We start from the raw sequence: 22,007 nt of genomic DNA, 5'->3' as shown, positions 1-22,007 counted from the left end.
CTCGCTTATATCCGATTTGGGAATAATGGATCAATTACAGTAAACATAATGTCAAAGCCAAAGCCAAAGCAATAGAATTTAACAGCAAATCTTTAGCTTACATTATATGCAAGGGCATATCCTGCAAGCAATTTTCTTGGTTCTGAATCAAGGTTTTGTCCAGTTAATGGTGAAAGTATAAATCAGTTATTATATCCTCCACTTAGAACATAGAACAGTACAGCACAGAACAGGCCCTTCGGCCCTCAATGTTGTGCCGAGCCATGATCACCCAACTCAAACCCACGTATCCACCCTATACCCGTAACCCAACAACCCCCCCTTAACTTTACTTTTATTAGGACACTACGGGCAATTTAGCATGGCCAATCCACCTAACCCGCACATCTTTGGACTGTGGGAGGAAACCGGAGCACCCAGAGGAAACCCACGCACACAGGGGGAGGACGTGCAGACTCCACACAGACAGTGACCCAGCCAGGAATTGAACCTGGGACCCTGGAGCTGTGAAGCATTTATGCTAACCACCATGCTACCCTGCAACCCATAATTGGCTCCACACTGCAAGGAAAATTATTTGCACTTTAGGTTACATTTGCCTCGCTGTCCTGGCCTTATCCTTAAGGATCTTGGACCCTGACAAGCTCAGTCCTGGCATCACCTAATACAGGGTTTTTCAAAGTCCGGGATCGTGACTCGTGGTGAGAACGATCGGTAGCACCATTCAGGCAGTGGTCCGGATTCCGAGATAAGCGCCCAATGGCCGCCACCAGCTTTTGATTCAGAATGGCGGCCGCTGCCGCCTTTTAATGAAAAGAAATTAGGCTACGTGCAGTCTTCCGGCCAGCAGCAACAGTAGGGAGAAGGTCACGCACCCTGCACTTACAGTTGACAGCAAATACCCTATGTTTGCTTTTGGCATCATGGAGGAGAGCTGCTTCCATTTTCTAACTGCTGGCAAGCAAAGCGAGGACTGTGAAGGCGGATCATTTGCTGCAAGTCAAGAGCAGTGCTAGTGTTAGCTCTGGTTAACAGCTGACAAAGAAGAAACATATCTCTGGAAGTAAGCAATATAAAGATGATTTCTTGAGGTATGGTGTTATCAATTGTGCCAGTGCAAGTAAGGATGCAAAGCCCATGTGTATTATATGCAAATAAGAGAAGAAATTTCATAATTTGAAAGAGCAGTGGTGCGTGAAAAATTCCTTTTGAAGTTGAGACTCCTCGAATCAGTTATTAACTTCGAGCTGACTCCAAATTAAAGGATGACACTGCTGTACCTGCACTGTGATACCACATTAAAAACTCACCAAAAGCTCATGAGGCTGTCAGCATTCTAGAGTAGCATCTCCCAGGCGGCATGGTAGCACAGTGGTTAGCACTATGGCTTCACAGCTCCAGGGTCCCAGGTGCGATTCCCGGCTTGCGTCACTATCTGTGCGGAGTCTCCGCGTTCTCCCCGTGTCTGCGTGGGTTTCCTACGGATGCTCCTGTTTCCTTCCACAGTCCAAAGATGTGCAGGTTAGGTGGATTGGCCATGATAAATTGCCCTGAGTGTCCAAAAAGGTTAGGATGGGTTACTGGGTTACTGAGTTACTGGGATGGTGCTTAAGCATGGGCTTAAGTGGGCTGGTATTTCCAAGGGTCTGTGCAGACTCGTTGGGCCATATAGTCTCCTTCTGCACTGTAAATTCTATGTTCTATATTCTGACTACAGTGCTAAGTACAACAAGCACCTTGTTGCTATTGCCCTTCACTATGATCTACATGTGCAAGGTTGGATTTTCTATTTTCGCAAAGGTGAAGACAACACAGAGAAACTGGCATCTGATATGTGCATTTCCCTATCCTCTTTTGAGCCTGTTTCAAGTGAGATTGTGAGGACCAAGCAGGCTCCCCTTTTGATGAAAGGAAAGAGAACATGGCATGTGTCGCGAAGGTCGACTGGCGTGGGTCGCAAAGGTCGGCTGGTGTGGATCGAAAGTCGGCCGGCGTGGGTCCTGAAGGTGGACCGGTTGGCAAAAATGGGTCCTGGGAAAAAAAGCTTGAAAACAATGACCTAATCTACTAAACTTCACGTCATCCAAAACTCCCCTGTCCCTTCTCACACCATGCCCCACTGACGCCAATGCCTCAAGTGAAAAATTCTCATCCATCTGTTCAAATTGCTCCAAGACCTCATTCTACCCTATTTGTGTGACAGCGTCCAGCCCGACAATCTTTTGAGGACCCTGCATTCCTCCAACTTTGGCATCTTCTTTATTCCCCACTTCAATGGCCTCCTCAGTGGCTTTGCTTTCAATCCTCCACTGCCCAAGCTCAGCAATTCCATCCCTCAGCCCTATTCTCATTTAAGATGCTCCTTACTTTCTTCACCAAGGATTTGGTCGCTTCTCATAATCTTGTTGGGTTGGTGCAGAATTTTTTATGATTAGGATCTAGCGAAGCATTTTGGGCTGTTCTGCTAAGTTAACAGAGGAACATAGGAATTAGGAGCAGAAATAGGCAATTCAACCCTTTGAGCCTGCTCCGCCATTCAATCATGATTGATCTCAGATCCACCTCCCTACATGTTCCCCAAATCCCTTTAGCCCGTTTTTAAAATCAGAAATATATCTAGCTCCTTGAAACAGTTTAAGGATTCAGACTCCACCACACTATGGGGCAGTGAGTTCCACAAATTCACCACCCTCTGGGAGAAGTAGTTCCTCCTCATCTCAATTTTAAATCTACCGCCTCAACCTGTATCCGTGACCTCTTGTTCCAGATTGCCCCATACAGTAGAACATTTGGTCGACGTTTACTTTATCAATCCCTTTTAGGATTTTATATACCTCGATCAGATCTCCTCTCATCATTCTAAACTCCAGCGCGTTAAGCCCAAACTGTTCAATCTCTTCACATATGTCAACCCTTCCATCCCCTGGAATCAATTCTGAACTCAATAATTTTTCTTTTTCATTTGAAGTGCTCAATTTTTTTTCCAATTAAGGGGAAACTTAGCGTGGCCAATCCACCTACCCCGCACATCTTTGGGCCGTGGGGGTGAGACCCATGCAGACACGGAGAGAATGTGCAAACTCCACACAGACAGTGACCCGGGGGCGGGATCGAAACTGGGTCCTCACCACCATGAGGCAACAGGGCTAACCATTGCGCCACCATGGTGCCCCCTGAACTCAATAATAATGTAAGCGTAAAGAGTCTTTGCAGCTGTACTTGGTCTATATCTTCTTAAATTTACAATAAATCCAGTTTCCAGCAAGTGACAACTAATAAAGAACATAGTAAATATTATCAACACATTGGTACAAGCTGCTCACAAGATTAATGGGATCTCAGCTCTCCCTATATTAAAATGGCTAATCTTCTTCTGCAGGCAATATTGCTGAACCTTCCTCTCTCAGTGAAATACCCACATGAAATATGACAGCTGTCTTCTGGTGAAACTTTGTTCCATGGAAGCAACAGTTAAACACCAATGTGTTCAGTTGCCTCGTGTCTCAAGGGAATATGATCTTGTTCAGCCATCACGACTGTCCTTGCTGATACACAGTGGCTGCCAGTCTACCAATGCTTTCATGTAAAACATTCTAAACCTATTGCCGAACTCCCTCCATGGCTTCACCCCTGCCTGTGTCTGCAATCGCCTCCTCACACACTTGGGTCTCGCCATCTCCCTGCCTCTTAAAGGTGCTCTCAAATTCGCACCTCTTCCACAAGGTCTTTAACTCGGTGTCAACTTTTTGGCTGATTACAGTCTTTGGGATGTTTTACTCTCTTAAAAGTGCTAAAATAAATGCAAGTTGTTGCTGGAAGGGAAGGTGTCAGAGTGAAGAACGTATTTGCTTCAGGCTTCTTTCAATCTGCAGCAGAAGATTAATGGGATCACGGTATGCTCACTGTTAAAGTGGATATTCTTTTTTCAATAGAGAAGTGTACAACAATGGTGCTGAACTGTTCTTCTTCAGTGAAGTACTCACATTCAGGCTGCGGCAGACGGCATTTGTAATGTTTGTACAGCCTGCCATCCACTGTGGTCTCCTGCAGGGCACTGAGTTTCTGTATTCTAAGAGAGCTGAATGCATTCTGTTCTCTCAGGGCTGCAGTCAGAGCAAGCATACAGCTTCGCCAAGATTGCAAGCTGCCTGATGGTGAAGTAACATCGACTGCACATGCATAGCTGCGTGGATTCTCTGCATGTCAACTCCGGGATGTGCCACGATTGAAAGGGATTCGAATCCCTCGATGTTCAACGCTCTTGTCAACTGGCATATGCAGATAATCGCACAGGTCAATGCCGGCCTGACAGCAGTCATGATGCCTTCCTTCTGACGATGGTCTGTTGTGCGATCTGCATTTGAGATGACGTGGCAAACCAGATGATGACAAATGTAATGATATCATGGTTGTGTTGTAATTCACCGTCTGCCCACTAGGAGTCCCATTAGTGTAAAAGTGAATGTTAGAGTCAGGTGACCCTTCAGATTGGCTGGAGGAAGCTGAAAAGAGGGGTTGCCTGTGCTTGATCTTACTATTATTCATCTGTCACTTTGGATATAGTTTTCCCACAGTTAATGTTAAATCATTTATAGCTTCAGCTACAAGCGTTCTTGTAATATAAATCAGGCTATCCGACAAGAACATTACAACTAATAGGATGCAAGATCACGGTGTGGCTTGTTACTCATGCACAGAACCCATGCACATGTGGGCAGCCATGTTGTTGCATGAAAGTAGGTCAGAATTTTCCAGACCCTCCCGCTGGTGGAATCTTTGGGTCCCTCTGCAGGCAATCAACCACGAGCAACACAAATGGCCATTGACTTTGGCGGGACTGGAAAATCCTGCCGGAGTCCAATTGTGAGCCCCCTCCGCTGCCAAAACAGTCACCATGGGGCACAGGCCAGAAAATACCGGCCTTAGTGGAACAGATCACTGGCAACATGAAACAACACTTCCATTGCTTGGACTCCTCTGGAGGACTCCTGTGGTATTCTGCAGAGGAGGAGCCAACATTTGCGGTGACCTGCTGGATGTTATACAACCTCTCCATCATGAGGCTGAAACCAGCTGAGGCAAGAAGGACAAGAATGAGGAAGAGAGTGGGAGGAGGAAAGCATCACAGCCCCTTTCTGGCTGGGTTGGCCATGAAAGATTCATCTGACTACCATGCCACGAAATGCAACCCCAACTCTCCATTCAGCAAGAGTCCACAATCTTACCTTTCTTCTGGCACTGACTACTGCAGGTCCTCTTGGCTACGATGAAAAATAAAACATGCCAGATTACAGATAAATGCCAACTAATCACCCTGGTGCAACTTTTTTGTGCTTGTCTTTCATACTTCTTTGCATGCCCGAGTGCTTCAATGCATGTTTCTAATTGCTTCTCCTTTCGACCATAAGACATAGGAGCAGAAGTAGGCCATCCAGCCCATCAAGTCTGCTCCACCATTCAATGGGATCATGACTGATATGATAACCCTCAACTACTCTTTCCCACCTTCTTTGCATAACCTTTGATTCCCTTACTGATTAAAAATCTGTTTTTCTCAGCCTTGAATATACTTAATGGCCCAGCCTCCACAGCCCACTGCGGTAAAGAATTCCTCAGATGACAACCCTCTGAGAGAAGAAATTCCTTCTCCTCTCTGTCTCAAATGGACATCCCCATACTCTGAGATTATGCCCTCTGGTCTTAAACTCTCCCACAAGGAGAATCATCCTCTCAGCATCTACCAAGTAAAGCCCCCTGAGAATGCTATATGTCTCAATAAGGTCGCCTCTCATTCTTCTAAACTCGAATGAGTGCCGTCCCAAAGTATTCAACCTCTCCGAGTAAGAAAATCCTTCCATACCTGGGATGAACATCATAAACCTTTTCTGGATTGCCTCCAATACCAGATTGTTTTTCCTTACATAAGGTGACCTAAACACTGTTCCAGAAGTGGTCAAACTAATGCCCGTGTAGTTTTAATGTGGAGATGCTAGCATTGGAACGGGGTGAGCATAGTAAGAAGTCTTACAACACCAGGTTAAATTCCAACAGGTTTGTTCAGATTCACTAGCTTTCGGAGCACTGCTCCTTCCTCAGGTGAATGAAGAGGTAGGTTCCAGCAACATATATATAGACAAAGTCAAAAATGCAAGACGATACCTTGAATGCTAGTCTTTGAAGGTAATTATGTCTACAGATCCAGACGGAGCCAGTGGAGAGAGGGATAATCACAGGTTAAAGAGGTGCCGCTGCCAGCATGCCCACCCTGCCCACCTCACCCATGGGTTTCCAGGCGGCATTGAGTGGCTTCAATGGGAAATGCCATTGACAACCAGCGGGAGTAGAGAATCCCGCCGCCAGCAAACGGCACTGCCAAGAAACAGCTGCCAAGCGGCTGGGAGGGCGGAGAATCCAACCCCATTGTCTGAGAGAGGACAAATAGATTCATACTCCACAGAACCACTGCCAAAACGGAGGCCCTGTCTGCTGTCTCAGATCAACGTAAAATAACCCGTGGCACTACTTTGAAGAAGAGTAGGCAGTTATTCCTCGTGCCCTGGTCGATGTCTATCATTCAATCAACATCACTAAAAGAGATCATCCAGCCATTATCATGCTGTGCTTTTGTAGAAGCTCCCTGTGTGAAAATTAGCTGCTGTGTTTCCAACATTAAAACAGTCTCTACAAATCAAAAAGTTCTGAATTCACTTTGAAGCGTATTGAAGCATCCTGAAGATCCCAAAGTTGCTTTGGGATATCCTGAGGTTGTGACTAAACATATATACATAATATCTTTATATATATATAAATTTTAGTGTTTATTTTTTCCCAAGATAACAGGTGATGCAAATATAATCTTTTATTTCTGGTGACACAGTGATTCGTCATAAAAACGCAATGACCTTCTCCGTTGTGAACAGAAACTCTGAGGAGTATCTCTCCACGTGATTTCTGTTTTATTCGGACAGGTGGGTCAGGACTATTCAAATTTTTCTACCATAATTACTTGACATTGCATTCTCTCCTGCTCACCAATCCCTTTATATCCTTGGCATCTTTTTCATTGTTGTAACTGCTGGATGCCCGGCAACTGTTCAAAGAGAAGCGGTAAGATCTCCCGGTAACCTATCTAACATTGTGCCCTAATCTAAAACCACCACCAATGACAGGGTTAACCGGACATTCACCACATGGACATTGTAACATGAGAAAGATCCACAGCAGTAGAATTGAAGCCAGGGAACAGGCGGCTGGGAGGCCAGAGAATCCCAGCCCTCTAGTGGAGGGCTGGGGGACAATTTTCTTTTATCTGATTGTGAGGAGAGGGTGGGGAGCCCAGCAGGAATACAGGCAGGATTCTCCGTTGGATGACAGCAAAATCGGGAAACGCGATTGGGTGGAGAATAGGTTCCGATTCGGCGGGCACCAATTTGACGCTAAATCACAATTCTCCGTCACCTCGACCTCGACAGCGGTGTCAATGCGGTCTGGAATGCACGTACAGTAAACACCGTTTGCATATCATTAGCAGGTCTGATCCGATATTCCCCAAGGCCTCCACCTCCGATGGGCCGCGTTCTCGATGGCGCGGTTCAATTGTCCTTTTAAACATTGTGAAACCGGTGTTGTGACAGCTGAGAGAGAGAGAGAGAGGGGGTACATAAAGTGTCCAACATCACCATAGTTTGCTGACAGTTCTGCCACTAGCCGGGTGTCTTCTACCATGGCCAGGGGAGTGGCAGTGGGTGGCCAGTATGTGGGCTGTGGGGTCAGGGTGGATGGGCTCAGAACACCATTGCCACAGCAATGGCAGCCTTGCAGCTGCACACACTGATGACAGCCCACTGTGTACTTAGGGCCACGGGTCGTATGAATGTCACCCCAGGCCACCCCCTTAATTACCCTCTGGCCCCAGCTGACCCATCAGCTGTATGGGCATGCTTCAGCACAACTAGTGCCATCTTGTTGGCTGAGATGAGTGTGTGTGGGGATTGTATTGTAGATATGCGGCTGCATGTTGTCAGCCTCCCGAGTGTCAATCATGGACCCGGCGAATCCCGCACCATTTTTCATTGGAATTGATTGGGTTCCATGTGGCGCTGGTGCTAGCCCCTCCACAGCTGCTGAATCAGTCCAGGTTCAGCGCCAGTTTTACTGTCGTGAAAGTCCACGAATCCTGCCCCAGGCGTCAACACTCAGTCTCAGAAACGGAGAATCCCGTCCACAGTGTGCAACAGCTTTGTGGGTGGTATTGATGCATCTTCTACTCTGATCTCAGTCAACAATCATTTGACAAGATTTTCCTGGGAAGTTTCAAGAATGATTTTGTTTTTTTATGTGAGGCACAAGAACACACCGGTTCTTCAAATACAACCGATTGGGCAGAATATGATTATTGAAAGGTATTTATTGAAGGATTTTATTCTGAAAATAACACAAATCTGGGACGAGATCAAGGCTGGAAGAACAAATTCAGAATTGAGCTGATGTCACAACCCACAGTGAGAAGGTAACAAACTACGGTGTTTTACACAAGGGCTATATTCATTGACTGGCTGTAACAGCTGAACAACAAGCCATTGAACCCATAAAGTCCACACTAATGTCTTTCCTCATAAGCCATCCAGTGAAATGCAGCAGAACTCCCCCATCTTATAGTTCACCTTTTGGATATTAAAATCATTTCAATAAATGTTAAGGCCCTGCTTAACCAGCAGTTTGGGATAGGAAATTCCAAATTGTAACTCCAGGGAATCATGCAAAAGCCACAACCAAAGAATAACAATGCGGCAGCGCAGTGGCACAGTGGTTAGCATTGCTGCCTCACAGCGCCAGGGACCCGGGTTCAATTCTGGCTTTGGGTGACTGTCTGTGGGGAGTTTGTGCATTCTCCATGTGTCTGCGTGGGTTTCCTCCGGGTGCTCTGATTTCCTCCCACAGTCCAAAGATGCGCAGCTTAGATGGAGTGGCCAGGTTAAATTGTCCCTCAATGTCCAAAGATGTGTTGGTTAGACAGGGAGGGGGAGTGGACTTGAGTGGAGTGCTCTGTTAGTGGGTCGGTGCAGACCCAATGGGCCGAATGGCCTCCTTCAGCACTGTCGGGATTCTATGAACTTAACCTGACCAGTTCATGCAGGTGATTATCCTCCACTCAAGCAGAACTCATGTGCCTGTCATCTTACATCCCTTTTCATCCCCCAATTCTTCAGCCACCCGTCTAACATATTCCTAATTGTTGACATCGTCTTTACTTCAGTCATAAGTTCTGTCAACCCAGTCCACAGCCACACAAATCTTTTCTGTTTACAATCCTAAAACTCACACTTTTAATCTCATAGCTATGTTCTCTTGTTTGAAATCCCTCAATTATGCAAGCAATCTAATTCTAATAATTCTGATCTATTCCTTCATAATTTTAAATACCTGTATCAAATTACAAAGTATTTTTCATTTCTCCAACAGCAGCCCTGATTTTTCTATCATTACTTTCATTTCCTCAGACCCAGTGGCATAATGGTCAGTCCGTTCTGTATAAGGCACGAGTGGGACCATGGGCTGGAGTCTTTATTGTCCAGTGCTGGCAACGGGTAGAGAATGGAATCAGCGGCCGATCCGTTTCCAATGCTCCCGTCCACCTATGGCAGCGGTATCAAGGTTCGTGCCCCACACCAGCGGGAGGATTCAACTGGGTTAAAATGACCCATTTGCATCTTATTGTTAACGGGCTTGGCACCAGATTCTCCACGCCTGCGTGATTCTCCAGTCCGCTGGGTCGTGATTCACATGGGTGTGGATTGCTTGCAGATATTTGCCAGCGTGGCACTGGCGAGGTGGACCTCATGGTGGGACAAGGGGGGTTAGTTCATCGGGGTCCATCTCCACAATGCAAATCCTGCCCATCTCAACCCCACCAGCTCCCCTCCCCCTCCTCCCACCAGACCTCTCATCAGAGACGCTCATAACAGAGATTCCCACCAGTGACCACCAAAACAAAGTCACTCATGCCTGAAAGCTAAAGGGCATTCCAGACAGAAATAGGGAAAAAGAATGACTGCTTTAAAACTCACTTGGCCTTACAGCTGCTGCCTCAGGCAGAGAAAGTAGCAGCTGTACCGTCCTCGAAAGTGAAACTCACATCACCATAGTTTAAACAACCCCGTCAGATCCTTTAATCTGCAAGGCTTTTATTCAGATCAAAATCAAATAGCTCCTATTACACAGGTGGCACAGTGGTTCGCACTGTTGCCTCACGGCATCAGGGACCCGAGTTCAATTCTGGCCTTGGGTGACTGTGTGGAGTTTGCACGTTCTCCCCTTCTCTGCGTGGGTTTCCAAGGACACTGTGGTTTCTTCACACAGTCCAAAGATGTGCAGGTTTGGTGGATTGCCAATGCTAAATTGCCCTCCGTGCCCAGCGATGTGTAGGTTATGTTAGGGTTATTGGGATAGAGCGGGGAAGTGGACTTGCGTGGAGTGTGCTCTCAGAGGGTCGGTGCAGACTAAATGGGTCGAATTGTCTCCTCTGCACTGTAGGGATTTTATGATTCTTTGATTCTAGGCTGTGAATTACAGCTGCCAGACATCCAAATGTCTGGAAAGTTTAATTTAATTTCCCTTCATGCTTTAATGGATCTCAATATCATGCTGTAAAACTAACCACAATGTTTATAAACATCTATGATTGACAGCTCATGCCCACATCAACAGTTCATGACCACATCAAACGCAGTAAAATGAAAGCACTTAACTGCTTTTTGATTTGGTAATTATCCTTCCTTCTTTATATTCAAAGTATTAATGTTCTTTCTTTAGATTCAAAGCATTGAATTATATTATACACTAGTAAGCAAGACTATAACCCAAGGGCACAGCTTCAGACTGAATCCTTTAAAACTGAGATGAGGAGGAATTTCTTTAGCCAGAAGCTGGTGAATCTGTGGAACTCTGCCACAGAAGGTTGTGGAGGCCAAATCATGGAGTGTCTTCAAGACAGAGATCGATAGGTTCTTGATCAATAAGGGATCAGGGGTTACAGGAAGAAGGTAGGAGAATGGGGATGAGGAACATATCAGCCATGACCGAATGGCAGAGCAGACCCGATAGTCCAAATGGCCTAATTCTGCTCATATATTTTATGGTCTATGGCTTTATAGTAGCTTAGTACACGTTTTGTTTAACTGATTTCCCCATCCAATTGTGTTTCAATTTAAGATTAGGTTTCACCAGCTTGCTCGAACAATATATCACTATTTATCTGATCATAACGGTCACTTTGGGGATTTTGCTTTTGACCAGAAAAGATCTTGAGAATTGTGTTCCAAATTAAAGCGGCTCCATGTAGGTTTAAAATTCTCTTTGGAACCTTGTGTTGCAGTCACTGAGACCCATACTTGTATGGGCCACGTACTGAGGATGTACATGAGATGGACTATTTCATCGATCATTGGCATTTCCGATATACACAAACTGAGAACATGAGGCATATTGCAGATTTTCTATTTTGGAGAGACAAAATCGAGAGGCCATCAATATAAGATATACATTGAATCCAGTAGGAACTTCAGGGAGCCCTTCTTTGCTCAGAGAGTAGATAAAATGTAGCACACTCCGCAACAAGGAGCAATTGAAAGGCATGTTTATAATAATAATGATAATAATCTTTATTGTCACAAGTAGGCTTACATTAACACTTCAATGAAGTTACTGTGAAAAGCCTCTAGTCGCCACATTCCAGCACCTGTTCGGGTACAAAGAGGGAGAATTCAGAATGTCCAAATTACCTAACAGCATGTCCTTCGGGACCTGTGGGAGGAAACCGGAGCACCCAGAGGAAACCCACACAGACAGGGGGAGAACGTGCAGACTCCACACCATTGTGCTACCATACTTCCCCACGTTTAAGTGCCACACCAGGCTGTGATTCACCTGAGGAAGGAGCAGTGCTCCGAAAGCTAGTGTTTGAAACAAACCTGTTGGACTTTAACCTGGTGTTGTAAGACATCTTACTGTGCTCACCTCAGTCCAACGCCGGCATCTCCACATCATGACTCTTTTTTAAGTCAGGCAGTGCTTCACGTGCAATCTGATTAATTGCATTTGCTGCTCCCAATGTGGTCTGCTCTACATTGGAGAGACCAATGCAAACTGGGTGACTGCTTTGCAAAACACCTTCGGTCCGTCCGCAAGCAGGACCCAGACCTTCCTGTCACTTGCCAATTCAGCTCACCATCCTGCTTTCACATCACATGTCAGTCCTTGGCCTGCTGCAATGTTCCAGTGAAGCCTAGCGCAAACTGGAGGAACAGCACCTCAACTTCCGATCAAACACATTACAGCCTTCCGGACTTAATATTGAGTTCAACAACTTTAGACTGTGAACTCTCTCCTCGACGATCATCCCATTTTAATTTTATTTGAATTCATTTGATTTATTGTCACGTACCGAAGTACAGTGAAAAGTATTTTTCTGCAGCCGAGGAACGTACACAGTACGTACATAGTAGACACAAGAATAATCAGCAGAGAACATTGACAAATGGTACATCAACAAAACAGTGATTGGTTACAGTGTGGAACAAGGGACCAAACAAAACAAACAAAGCAAAAACATGTGCAAAGGCAGCATAGGGCGTCATGGATAGTGTTCTTACAGGGAACAGATCAGTCTGAGGGGGAGTCGTTGAGGAGTCTTGTAGCTGTGGGGAAGAAGCTGTTCCTATGTCTGGATATGCGAATCTTCAGACTTCTGTACCTTCTGCCTGATAGAAGGGTCTGGAAGAAGGCAATGCCTGGTTGGGAAGGGTCTCTGGTAATGCTGTCTGCCTTCCTGAGGCAATGGGAGGTGTATACAGAATCAATGTGGGGGTGGCAGGTTTGTGTGATGCATTGGGCTGAGTTCACCGCACTCTGCAGTTTCTTGCGATCTTGGACCGAGCAGTTGCCACACCAGGCTGTGATGCAGTCGGATAGGATGCTCTCTGTCGCACATCTGTAGAAGTTTGTGAAAGTCGATGCAGACATGTCAAACTTCTTTAACTTCCGTAGGAATTAGAGACGTTGTTGGGCTTTCTTGACTGTTGCATCAATGTGAGTGGACCAGGACAGACTGTTGGTGATGGTGACCCCCATCAATTATCAATTTCTATCAATTTATTTTCATTCCTTCCATTGATCTGTTTTTCACGCACCATTGTCCCTCCTCTACCACTCCACTTGGGCCACCTGCTGTCCTAGTTTCCCTTGGACATACTGCTCACCTTTGTTTTGCCATTCACACATTCTAATCTCTTTAGGTGCCACTGTCAGAACCTTCTCAGCCCTAATCACCCGCATTTCCATTCCTTTTGTCTTTCTGACCATTACATCTTTGTCTATCTCCACCTATCGCTATTCCCCTATCCATCCCATCCTCACTGCTCTATGCCACCCACCCCCCACAACAGTATAAATCTGGCCCTATTGGCAGTTCCCTTCAGGTTTGACAAAGAGCCATCGAGACTTAATACATTAGCTCCCTTCTCTCTCCACAGACGCCGTCAGGCCAGCTGAGATTGTCCAGTACTTTCTGTTTTTGCTTCAGATTCCAGAATCCAAGTATTCATCCAAGTATTTCAGGGCCTGCCCGGTTCCATACGCCCTACCGTTGAAAGTGGCCAACGAGCTCAGCAGGCTGGAAAACTTGGGGATTATTCGCCCAGTTCAGTTTATGGAATGGGCAGCACCAGAGGTTCCGATGCTGAAGCCATTATAAAATGACAGCGAGTAAGCTTCCTGGTTGGATGGGAACCCAATGCCACATGTGGTGGACCTTTATGTGAAGTTGGCTGGGGGGGGGGGGTCATTCTTTCTCCAAGTTCGACATCAGATATGCATACCTCTAGTTGGAGTTGGATGTAGCATCCAGGAAATATGTGACCATCAATTCCCACAGGGACACACCAGGATCCCATTTGAGTTATCAGCCTGTGAAATCTTCCAGCAGATTATGGAGAGCAAGGACTTTGAAGGGTGGCATTCTACCTGGATGAAGTACTGATTACTGGAGCCACCGAGAAGGGACACCAAGATAACTTAGAGGAAGACCTCAGCTTTTTTTCCGAGGTAGGTGTCCGCCTGAAAAGGGGGAAGCACTTCTTCCAGGTGAGAGAGGTCACAGACCTGGGGTATCGGGTAGACAAGGATGGTTTACACCCAGTGAAAGAGAAGGTTTGAACTCTCAAGCAGGCCCCCATGCCAGAGAATATGACAGACCTAAGGTCACTCCTGGGCTCTTAGTTATTATGAGCAAAGTTAATTCCAAATCTGGTGACCATACTGACATCAACACATGCATTCTTAAAACATCAAATATGGCGTTGGGGGCATCACAGGAAGAGTCATTTGTCAAAGTAAAATGATAAGCTCCATTTTCTAAGTTAATAGCACATTACAAACCTTCTAAGCAGCTCATAATCACGATTGATGCCTCCCTGTTTGGCATCAGGGTGGTGGTGTCTCATCGGATGGCTGATGGGACAGAGAGGCCAATAGCCTATGCATCAAGAATCTTGGCTGACGCAGAGCATAGGTACACTCAGATTGAAAAAGAAGGACTGGCCATGATCTTCGTGTCAAAAAATTCCAGCAGTCTATGGACTGAGACAATAATCACAGACTACAAACTTACTCAGCCTCTTCAAAGAAGACAAGGCAATACCACCGGTAGTGTCAGCTAGGATCCAGCAATGGGCTTTATTGGTGGCAACATATGAGGAAACCTTTGAGTATCGCCCAGGTGCACGGATTATGCCTTGAGCTGACTCCCATTGCCGACATGTTCCCACCGATAATGGACAAAGTCATGTTGGTACAAATATTTTATGGATACATTGCCTGTCACAGCCTTGGAAATTTGTGTGTGGACGCAAAAGGATCCTACGCTGGAGAAGTTGCACCACATCATCCTGCAATGCGTATTACATGGAAAACTGCCTGAAGAACTGGATTCTCCGGTCTCCGATGCCGAAATTGCGTTCAACGACGGGGCGGAGAATGCGTTTTCCTGCATGAAATCGGGGCCGGCGCTGTATATGACATTATGCATAATGTCACATCCTCAACCTCCAACCACAGAGGGACCTACTGACTTCAGGGAGGGGGGAGAAATTAATAACCCTCACGGGACCCACAGGGATAACCCAATTGATCTCCCCATGGGGCTCATGGTATACAAGCTCCCCCACTGAGGGCCTAGCAGCTGTGGGCTCGTGAACCTAGTGCTTAAAAGCCAGCCAGGATTGACACTTGCATGATCCGTAGTCCCGGCTGGGACTGATGTGCTCTATGCCATATTGCAGCCTTTACTTTTGTTTGCCAAATAAACCTTTGTCTGTGCAACCTTCTTGGTGCTCCTGAATATGTTATAGTGATATAGACAGCCAATCCGGAATAGAACATGAAATGAAACAGTGAAAGGAACTAATGCTGAGGAAATGCTAATTTGGCACAATGTCAGGAAATGCTTCCTGACAAGGATATTTGGAATGGAATTTGCAGATTGTGCTGTGGAAGTAAAAATACTGCAAGCATGTCACAAATGGTTGGAGGGTGTGACAGGGATACATGTTTACCAGACCATTGAGGGAAGATGTGCTAAGTGCCTTTTTCGCTTGCACTTATTTCTGACCCAGGAGCAATGAGAGTATAAAGAGGCCTTTTTAAGACAATTGCCTTTTCCTTCTGAATTACTGTACAATGTTCAGTGTGAAACATGTTCGTGAATTTGCTGGTCTCAGTCCTCCCTTGTTCCTTTACTTTAAGCCTTCAACAAGCTGCTGAAGGGCACCTGGATGCAAGCATTCTACATGAGGAGCCTCCTCCAGGGACACGATTAATAGGGAGCTAGGGCCGTGACCAATGCTCCCAATTATAAAGGTTACCACACAGAAATGTTCCAGTGTCCATGACCAGTGTTAAAGAGAATACGCGAAGCTGACAGATTAATCAATTTTGCTCAGTCCTAACATACCTATCCTAATTTGTGTTAATGTGTGACAATTTAACAGATTATTCTTATGCTTCAACTAACCTTTGGCTTGAAATTTCCAAGCTATACATTGGCTGTAACTATTGGAGAAACCTGTTGTAATTTCTCAAATACCAACAGGCAAGTATTTTTTATTCATTCATGGGATGTGGGCTTCGCTGGCTGGGCCATCATTTACTGCCCATTCCTATTTGCCTTTGAGAAGGTGGTGGTGAGCTACCTTCTTGAACTGCTGCAGTCATCAGGGAGGGAATTCCAGGATTTTGACCCACAGGTAATAAAGGAACCATCATACATTCCCAGCACAGTACGGTGAGAGGTTTGGAGGGGAACTTCCAGGTGATGGAGTTCCCATGTGCTTCCACTAATAGTGGTCATGAGTTTGGAGGGTGCTGGAAACAGATGGTTCGCACTGTTGCTTCACAGTGGTTTGCACTGTAAAATCTACCCCAATGTGTCTGAGATGAATCACGTGACTCTTATTTTCTACATGATGTAGAGCACACATATGGGCCATTTGAATCCATGCTGGTTCCACACTAGCTGTCTCTCGCTCCTCTCTATCTCACCCGATCTGAACACTGTGCTGTTGAAAATACAGAAAAATGTGTCATTTGAAACATGGAAGTCTGGCAATATCTGTCTGAGAGAAACCTGAGAGGATACAGGGAAAGATCCCATGAAGGGTTAACAGCAGCTGCAAAGAGCAGGATTATAAAATGCAGATTCTTTCTCACAAGCAGGCTTGGCAAACACACAGGATTCTTGTATTAAGCTAAAACAATGGCTCACACCTTCATTGAAAGTAACTATCTTAGGAAGCATCTGGAAAAGCATGGATGAGAGTTTCAATTGAATTAAGTGACGAATGTTTAAAACAGGCAGGTCTTTCAAGCCATAACCAAGTGAAATTTTAGCATACAGCTAAAAGCAAATGTTTCTCACCTTCATTGAAATTAACTCTCTTAGTAAACAGCTGGGAAGGAAAGGATGAGGTTCAGTTTAATTAGGTGTCAATTCTAAGTGTGAAATTCTACTAACACCAAGTAAATTAAAAGAAAATTGGAGACAACCTGTCTATGAGAAACATAATTTAAAGTCAAAATCAAAGGCAAAGTTATGAGCTGGGGACAATTGGAAAATTAAACTATTGAAATCACAGGAATTAAAAGTAACACCTCTTGAAACCAAAGCATTTTGAATATCACAAAGTAACTTTGAACATCACAAAGGACAATGTAATCAGATCTGAGAGGTGAGGCCATGCCCAAAATGAATACTTAGTTGTATTAGAATGTTTAGATCAAAGATACTTTTTAAAATCAAAGTAAAATAAGTCAATTTACAATAAGGTCATAAAATCTGAATAACTACTGGAAAGGTAATATAAACCCAGGGAGCAGAAGCAGATCAGAACTCAGAGAACTCAGAGAGAGGAGAGAGGAGAGAAGCATATTCAGCTCTCACAGCTCGGTCATGGGAAAGACAAGACAAGCAGCCGAGCTTAAACACCTATACATCTAAGGAAGACTAGAATTTAAACAAGGAGGCAGAGTCAGCTCAGAGATAGCTAGCAGAGGCAGCTCTCGAAGCTCAGTACATGGATCAACAAGACGCAGCAACCAACTAACCAGCGAATACATCGCAAGAAGACCAGACTTTAAAGAAGATTGATTGTCAAGGTGGGCCTGAAGGTCCCTTTAACCAACCAGATCCAGAAGCAAGATCTTTTTTCCTTTCTGTAAAGAAAGTGTTTGCAGCTTTTAAAAGAAAAAATATAATAATAAAATAACTTAATTTAACCTGAAACAGTGGTTTATTCCTAAAGTCTACTTTACTTACTTAGCAATGCAGGATCCAGGACATCGATGCTACTAAGTGGTAAGTAGATAAAATCTTTGGTGAAGGTAGGGGTTATACCGGGGGATAACGTGAAAATATAGTTTGACCTGAATAGCACCTACTGAAGCCTGCATCGGAGTCAGGGAGTGAGAATTCCTGTTCACCATTTAGAATGTCAGCCCTTTTTGGTGTAGGGGGAATTCTAAGAATAATGGTGAGTTTTCAAAAACAACTGGTATTCTTTTATTCCTCATCTGTTTGTCTGGCTTCCCCTTAAACATGCGGCAACACGGTAGTACAATGGTTAGCACTGCTGCTTCACAGCGCCAGGGTCCCAGGTTTGATTCCTGGCTTGGGTCACTGTCTGTGTGGAATCATCACGTTCTCCCTGTGTCTGCTTCGGTCTCCTCCGGGTGCTCCGGTTTCCTCCCACAAGTCCCGAAAGACGTGCTGCCAGGTAATTTGGACATTCTGAATTCTCCCTCTGTGTACCCGAACAGGCACCGGAATGTGGCGACTAGGGGATTTTCACAGTAACTTCATTGCAATGTTAATGTAAGCCTACTTGTGACAATAAAGATTATTATCATTATTGTTATAAATGTGCCTTTCAATTGCAGAGTGTGCTACATTGTATCCACTCTGAGCAAAGAAGGTCTCCCTGAAGTTCCTACTGGATTCAATATATATCTTACATTGATGGCCTCTCGAATTTGTCTCTCCAAATAGAAAATCTTCAATATGCCTTATGTTCTTGGTGAGTTCCTGCAGTGTATCTGTTTTGAATTTCATATTCTTTTTCACCATTTACTTCCAGTGTCCAACTTCTGTCTCGCAAAACATTGTACAAAATGCCCGTTAGGCCACTGCTAGATCATTGTCTGCCGTTCAGGTCGCCAAACTATAGGGAGGATGCAATTGCACTGGAGAGGGTGCAGAGGAGATTCGCCACAATGTTGTCTGGGCTGGAGGGTTTCAGCTATGCGGAGAGGTTGGTTCGGCATGTTGTCCTTAGAGCAGAAGAGACTGAGGCCGGACCTGATTGAGGTGTACAGAATTATGATGGATATAGACAGGGTCGAGTGGAAGAAACCTTTCCCCTTAGTAGAGCAGTCAATATCTAAGGGGCAAAGATTTAAGGTAAGAGGCAGGAAATTTATCGGGGATTTGAGGAAATAGTTTTTCACCCAGAAGGGTGGTTGGAATTTGGAACTCACTGCCTGAGAAGGTGGTAGAAGTGGGAACCATCACAACATTGAAGAAGCACTTAGGAAGGAGCACATGAAACGCCACAGCATATAATGCTATTGATCAAATGCTGGAAAATGGGATTTAGAATAGATAGGTGCTTGAAGGCTGGCACAGACACAACAAGCCAAAGCGCCTCTTCCTGTATCATAAAGCTCTCTGACATATGACAGCACTGGTCGCCACAAATGTGAGCTTGGCGGTACGGCACTTGGGAGTGCTCCAGGCGATGGAGGCGATCATAGGGGTACTGCCAGGTTGGTGGAGCAATGCCAGGGTGCCAGGCTGGGAGTACTGAAGTGCCCATGCTGGGGATCGGGCTTGGGAATGTCCTGCCCTTACGAGGTGTGGCGAAAGGGTATGAAGACCCCCTAATTGATACGTTGGGGCATTGGGGAGTGCCTGAGGGTCACATTTGAACGTCAAGAGATCTCAGTGTGGGGTGGCACGTAGCGCAGTGGTTGGCACTGGGACTATGGTGTGGAGGACCTGGGTTTGAATCCCAGCCCTGGGTCACTGTCCATGTGAAGTTTGCACATTCTACCTGTGTCGGTGTTGGTTTCACCCCAATGATCCAAAGATGTGTAGGTTAGGTGGATTGGCCATGCTAAAGTACTGCTTAATTGGGAAAAAAAATAATTGGGTACTCTCAATTTATTTTTAAAAATGACCCCAGTGCAGGAAATGAAAGCCGGTGGGGCCTTCAGGCCGAATTCCAAAAAAAGATGAGCCCTGTTTAACTGCAGGGCCATTCTCAACGCTGCAGGCAGCAGAAACCACCCCACTAAATGCGCTAGACACGAAGCGGTGGATTCTCCGCCGTCGGGAAAACCCCGGGCTTCCGGCAAAACGTGCATCCCGACGGCGTGGGGCTGCCTCACAATGGGAAACCCGATTGACTAGCCAGTCAGAAACAGAGCATCCTGCTGGCATGCTGAACCAGAAATATGGTGCAGGGGGGCGGAGAATCCAGCCCGGGATCTTTCAGGCACAATCAGTTATTTTTCTTCCCAAATCCGCCTCGATAGTCCTCACAGTCTCATCTCTCTGCTCCAACCCCAGAACATACCCGACGGTTGCTACCCTCAATTTTCAATCGTGGGGAAGGGAGAGCTGCCTGTGAAGATGTCAAAGGTGCCAGTATCTGGACCGGAACATTTAGAACAGGCACAAGGCCCACCTTTCAGGGCAAAGTACCTGCACGGTGCAAAAAACAGATCCAGACTAATTTCGACCACACTATTCCCCAATTCACCTCATCATTTGAGACCGGACTATTGTGCACTCTGGGTCCCTTGTCTTACACAACAATTTTATTTTGTAAAATCTCACCGTTAGTTCAACATTTTCATTTCATTTTTCAAATGCGAGCCTTTGAATGAAGTAGCTTTGACTAAAATCTTTCTAAAGTTTGGACATTTTTTGTTCAACTAACAATGCGATTAAAAAGAAAGTATTAACAACGTAAAGGGTTAATGTAACAATCATGTTTTCTGCTTCAAAATCCCCTTGGATGATATCAGTCGAGTTTGTTGATTGCTCCGAACCTTTGATTTCACCAGGTAATCTTTGCTTCATTTTGAGCATCACTTGATCCAGCCTCCATTACCATCTGCGTATTTTAATCTATGCATAGCCGATGTTGCATTGTGAGTTTTCTTTTACACCAGGGAATTGAACTTGAGAAACTGGTGAGAGTACAAATTACAGAAGAAAAGGAAACAGCCAAAAATCCAGAGGAAATGTGGAGGTGTGAAAGCTGAAAGTAGAACACTCCTGCCGTCATTTTAATTAATCATTTGTGTCGATGTTAAAACTGCAGCAACTCGTTCTAACCAAATGCAATCATCACGTTTACCTTGGGGAACGATGCAAATTGTTTTGTTTTAAATCCCCAATTGGACTTCAATGTTAATTTCTATAATATCAGAAAGTGCACAAAGCAAATAAGAAATTCAAGGAGAACATTTTTTAGCCTGAGAGTGTTTTGAATGTGAAACACGCTACCACAAGAAATGGATGAAATCGAAACATTAATCAAAATAGAGAAAGTGCTGGAAATTCTTGGCTGGTCTGGTAGCATAATAACAATCTTTATTGTCACAAGTAGGCTTACATTACTCTGCAATGAAGTTACTGTGAAAAGCCCCATGTCGCCACATTCCGGCGTCTGTACGGGTACACAAGAGGGTGAATTCAGAATGTCCAACAGCACGTCTTTTGGGAGAAGAAAGGTCGTCGGCCTGAGTGGGATTTTCCGGCTCCCTCGTGATGCGTTATCCAGCAGCAGATGCGGCACTTGTATCTAAGGAAGGATGTGCTGGTCTTGGAAAGGGCCCAGAGGAGGTTCACAAGAATGATTCCCCGAGCATAATGAACTTGTCGTATGAGGAACGGTTGAGGACTGTGGGTCTGTACTCGTTGGAGTTTAGAAGGATGATGGAGGGATCTTATTGAAACTTACAGGATACTGCGAGGCCTGATGGAGTGGACGTGGAGAAGATGTTTCCACTTGTAGGAAAAACGAGAAGCAGAGGACACAATCTCAGACTAAAGGGACAATCCTTCAAAACAGAGATGAGGAAGAATTTTTTCAGCCATAGGGTGGTGAATCTGTGGAACTCTTTGCCACCGAAGGCTGTGGAGGCCAAATCACTGAGTATCTTTAAGACAGAGATAGATAGTTTCTTGATTAAAAAGGGGATCAGGGGTTATGGGGAGAAGGCAGGAGAATGGGGATGAGAAAAATAGCAGCCATAATTGAATGGCGCAGCAGACTCGATTGGCCGAGCAGCCTAATTCTGCTCCTATACCTTATGGTCTCTTATGGTCTTGCTCCATTTACCGCAAGACCCGTTTTGCGTGACTTTCACAACCCACCGCTGGGTATCGC

Source organism: Scyliorhinus canicula, chromosome 21 (genome assembly GCF_902713615.1).
Source record: "Scyliorhinus canicula chromosome 21, sScyCan1.1, whole genome shotgun sequence".
Lineage (NCBI taxonomy): Eukaryota > Metazoa > Chordata > Chondrichthyes > Carcharhiniformes > Scyliorhinidae > Scyliorhinus > Scyliorhinus canicula.
Note: the sequence above shows the minus strand (reverse complement) of the source record.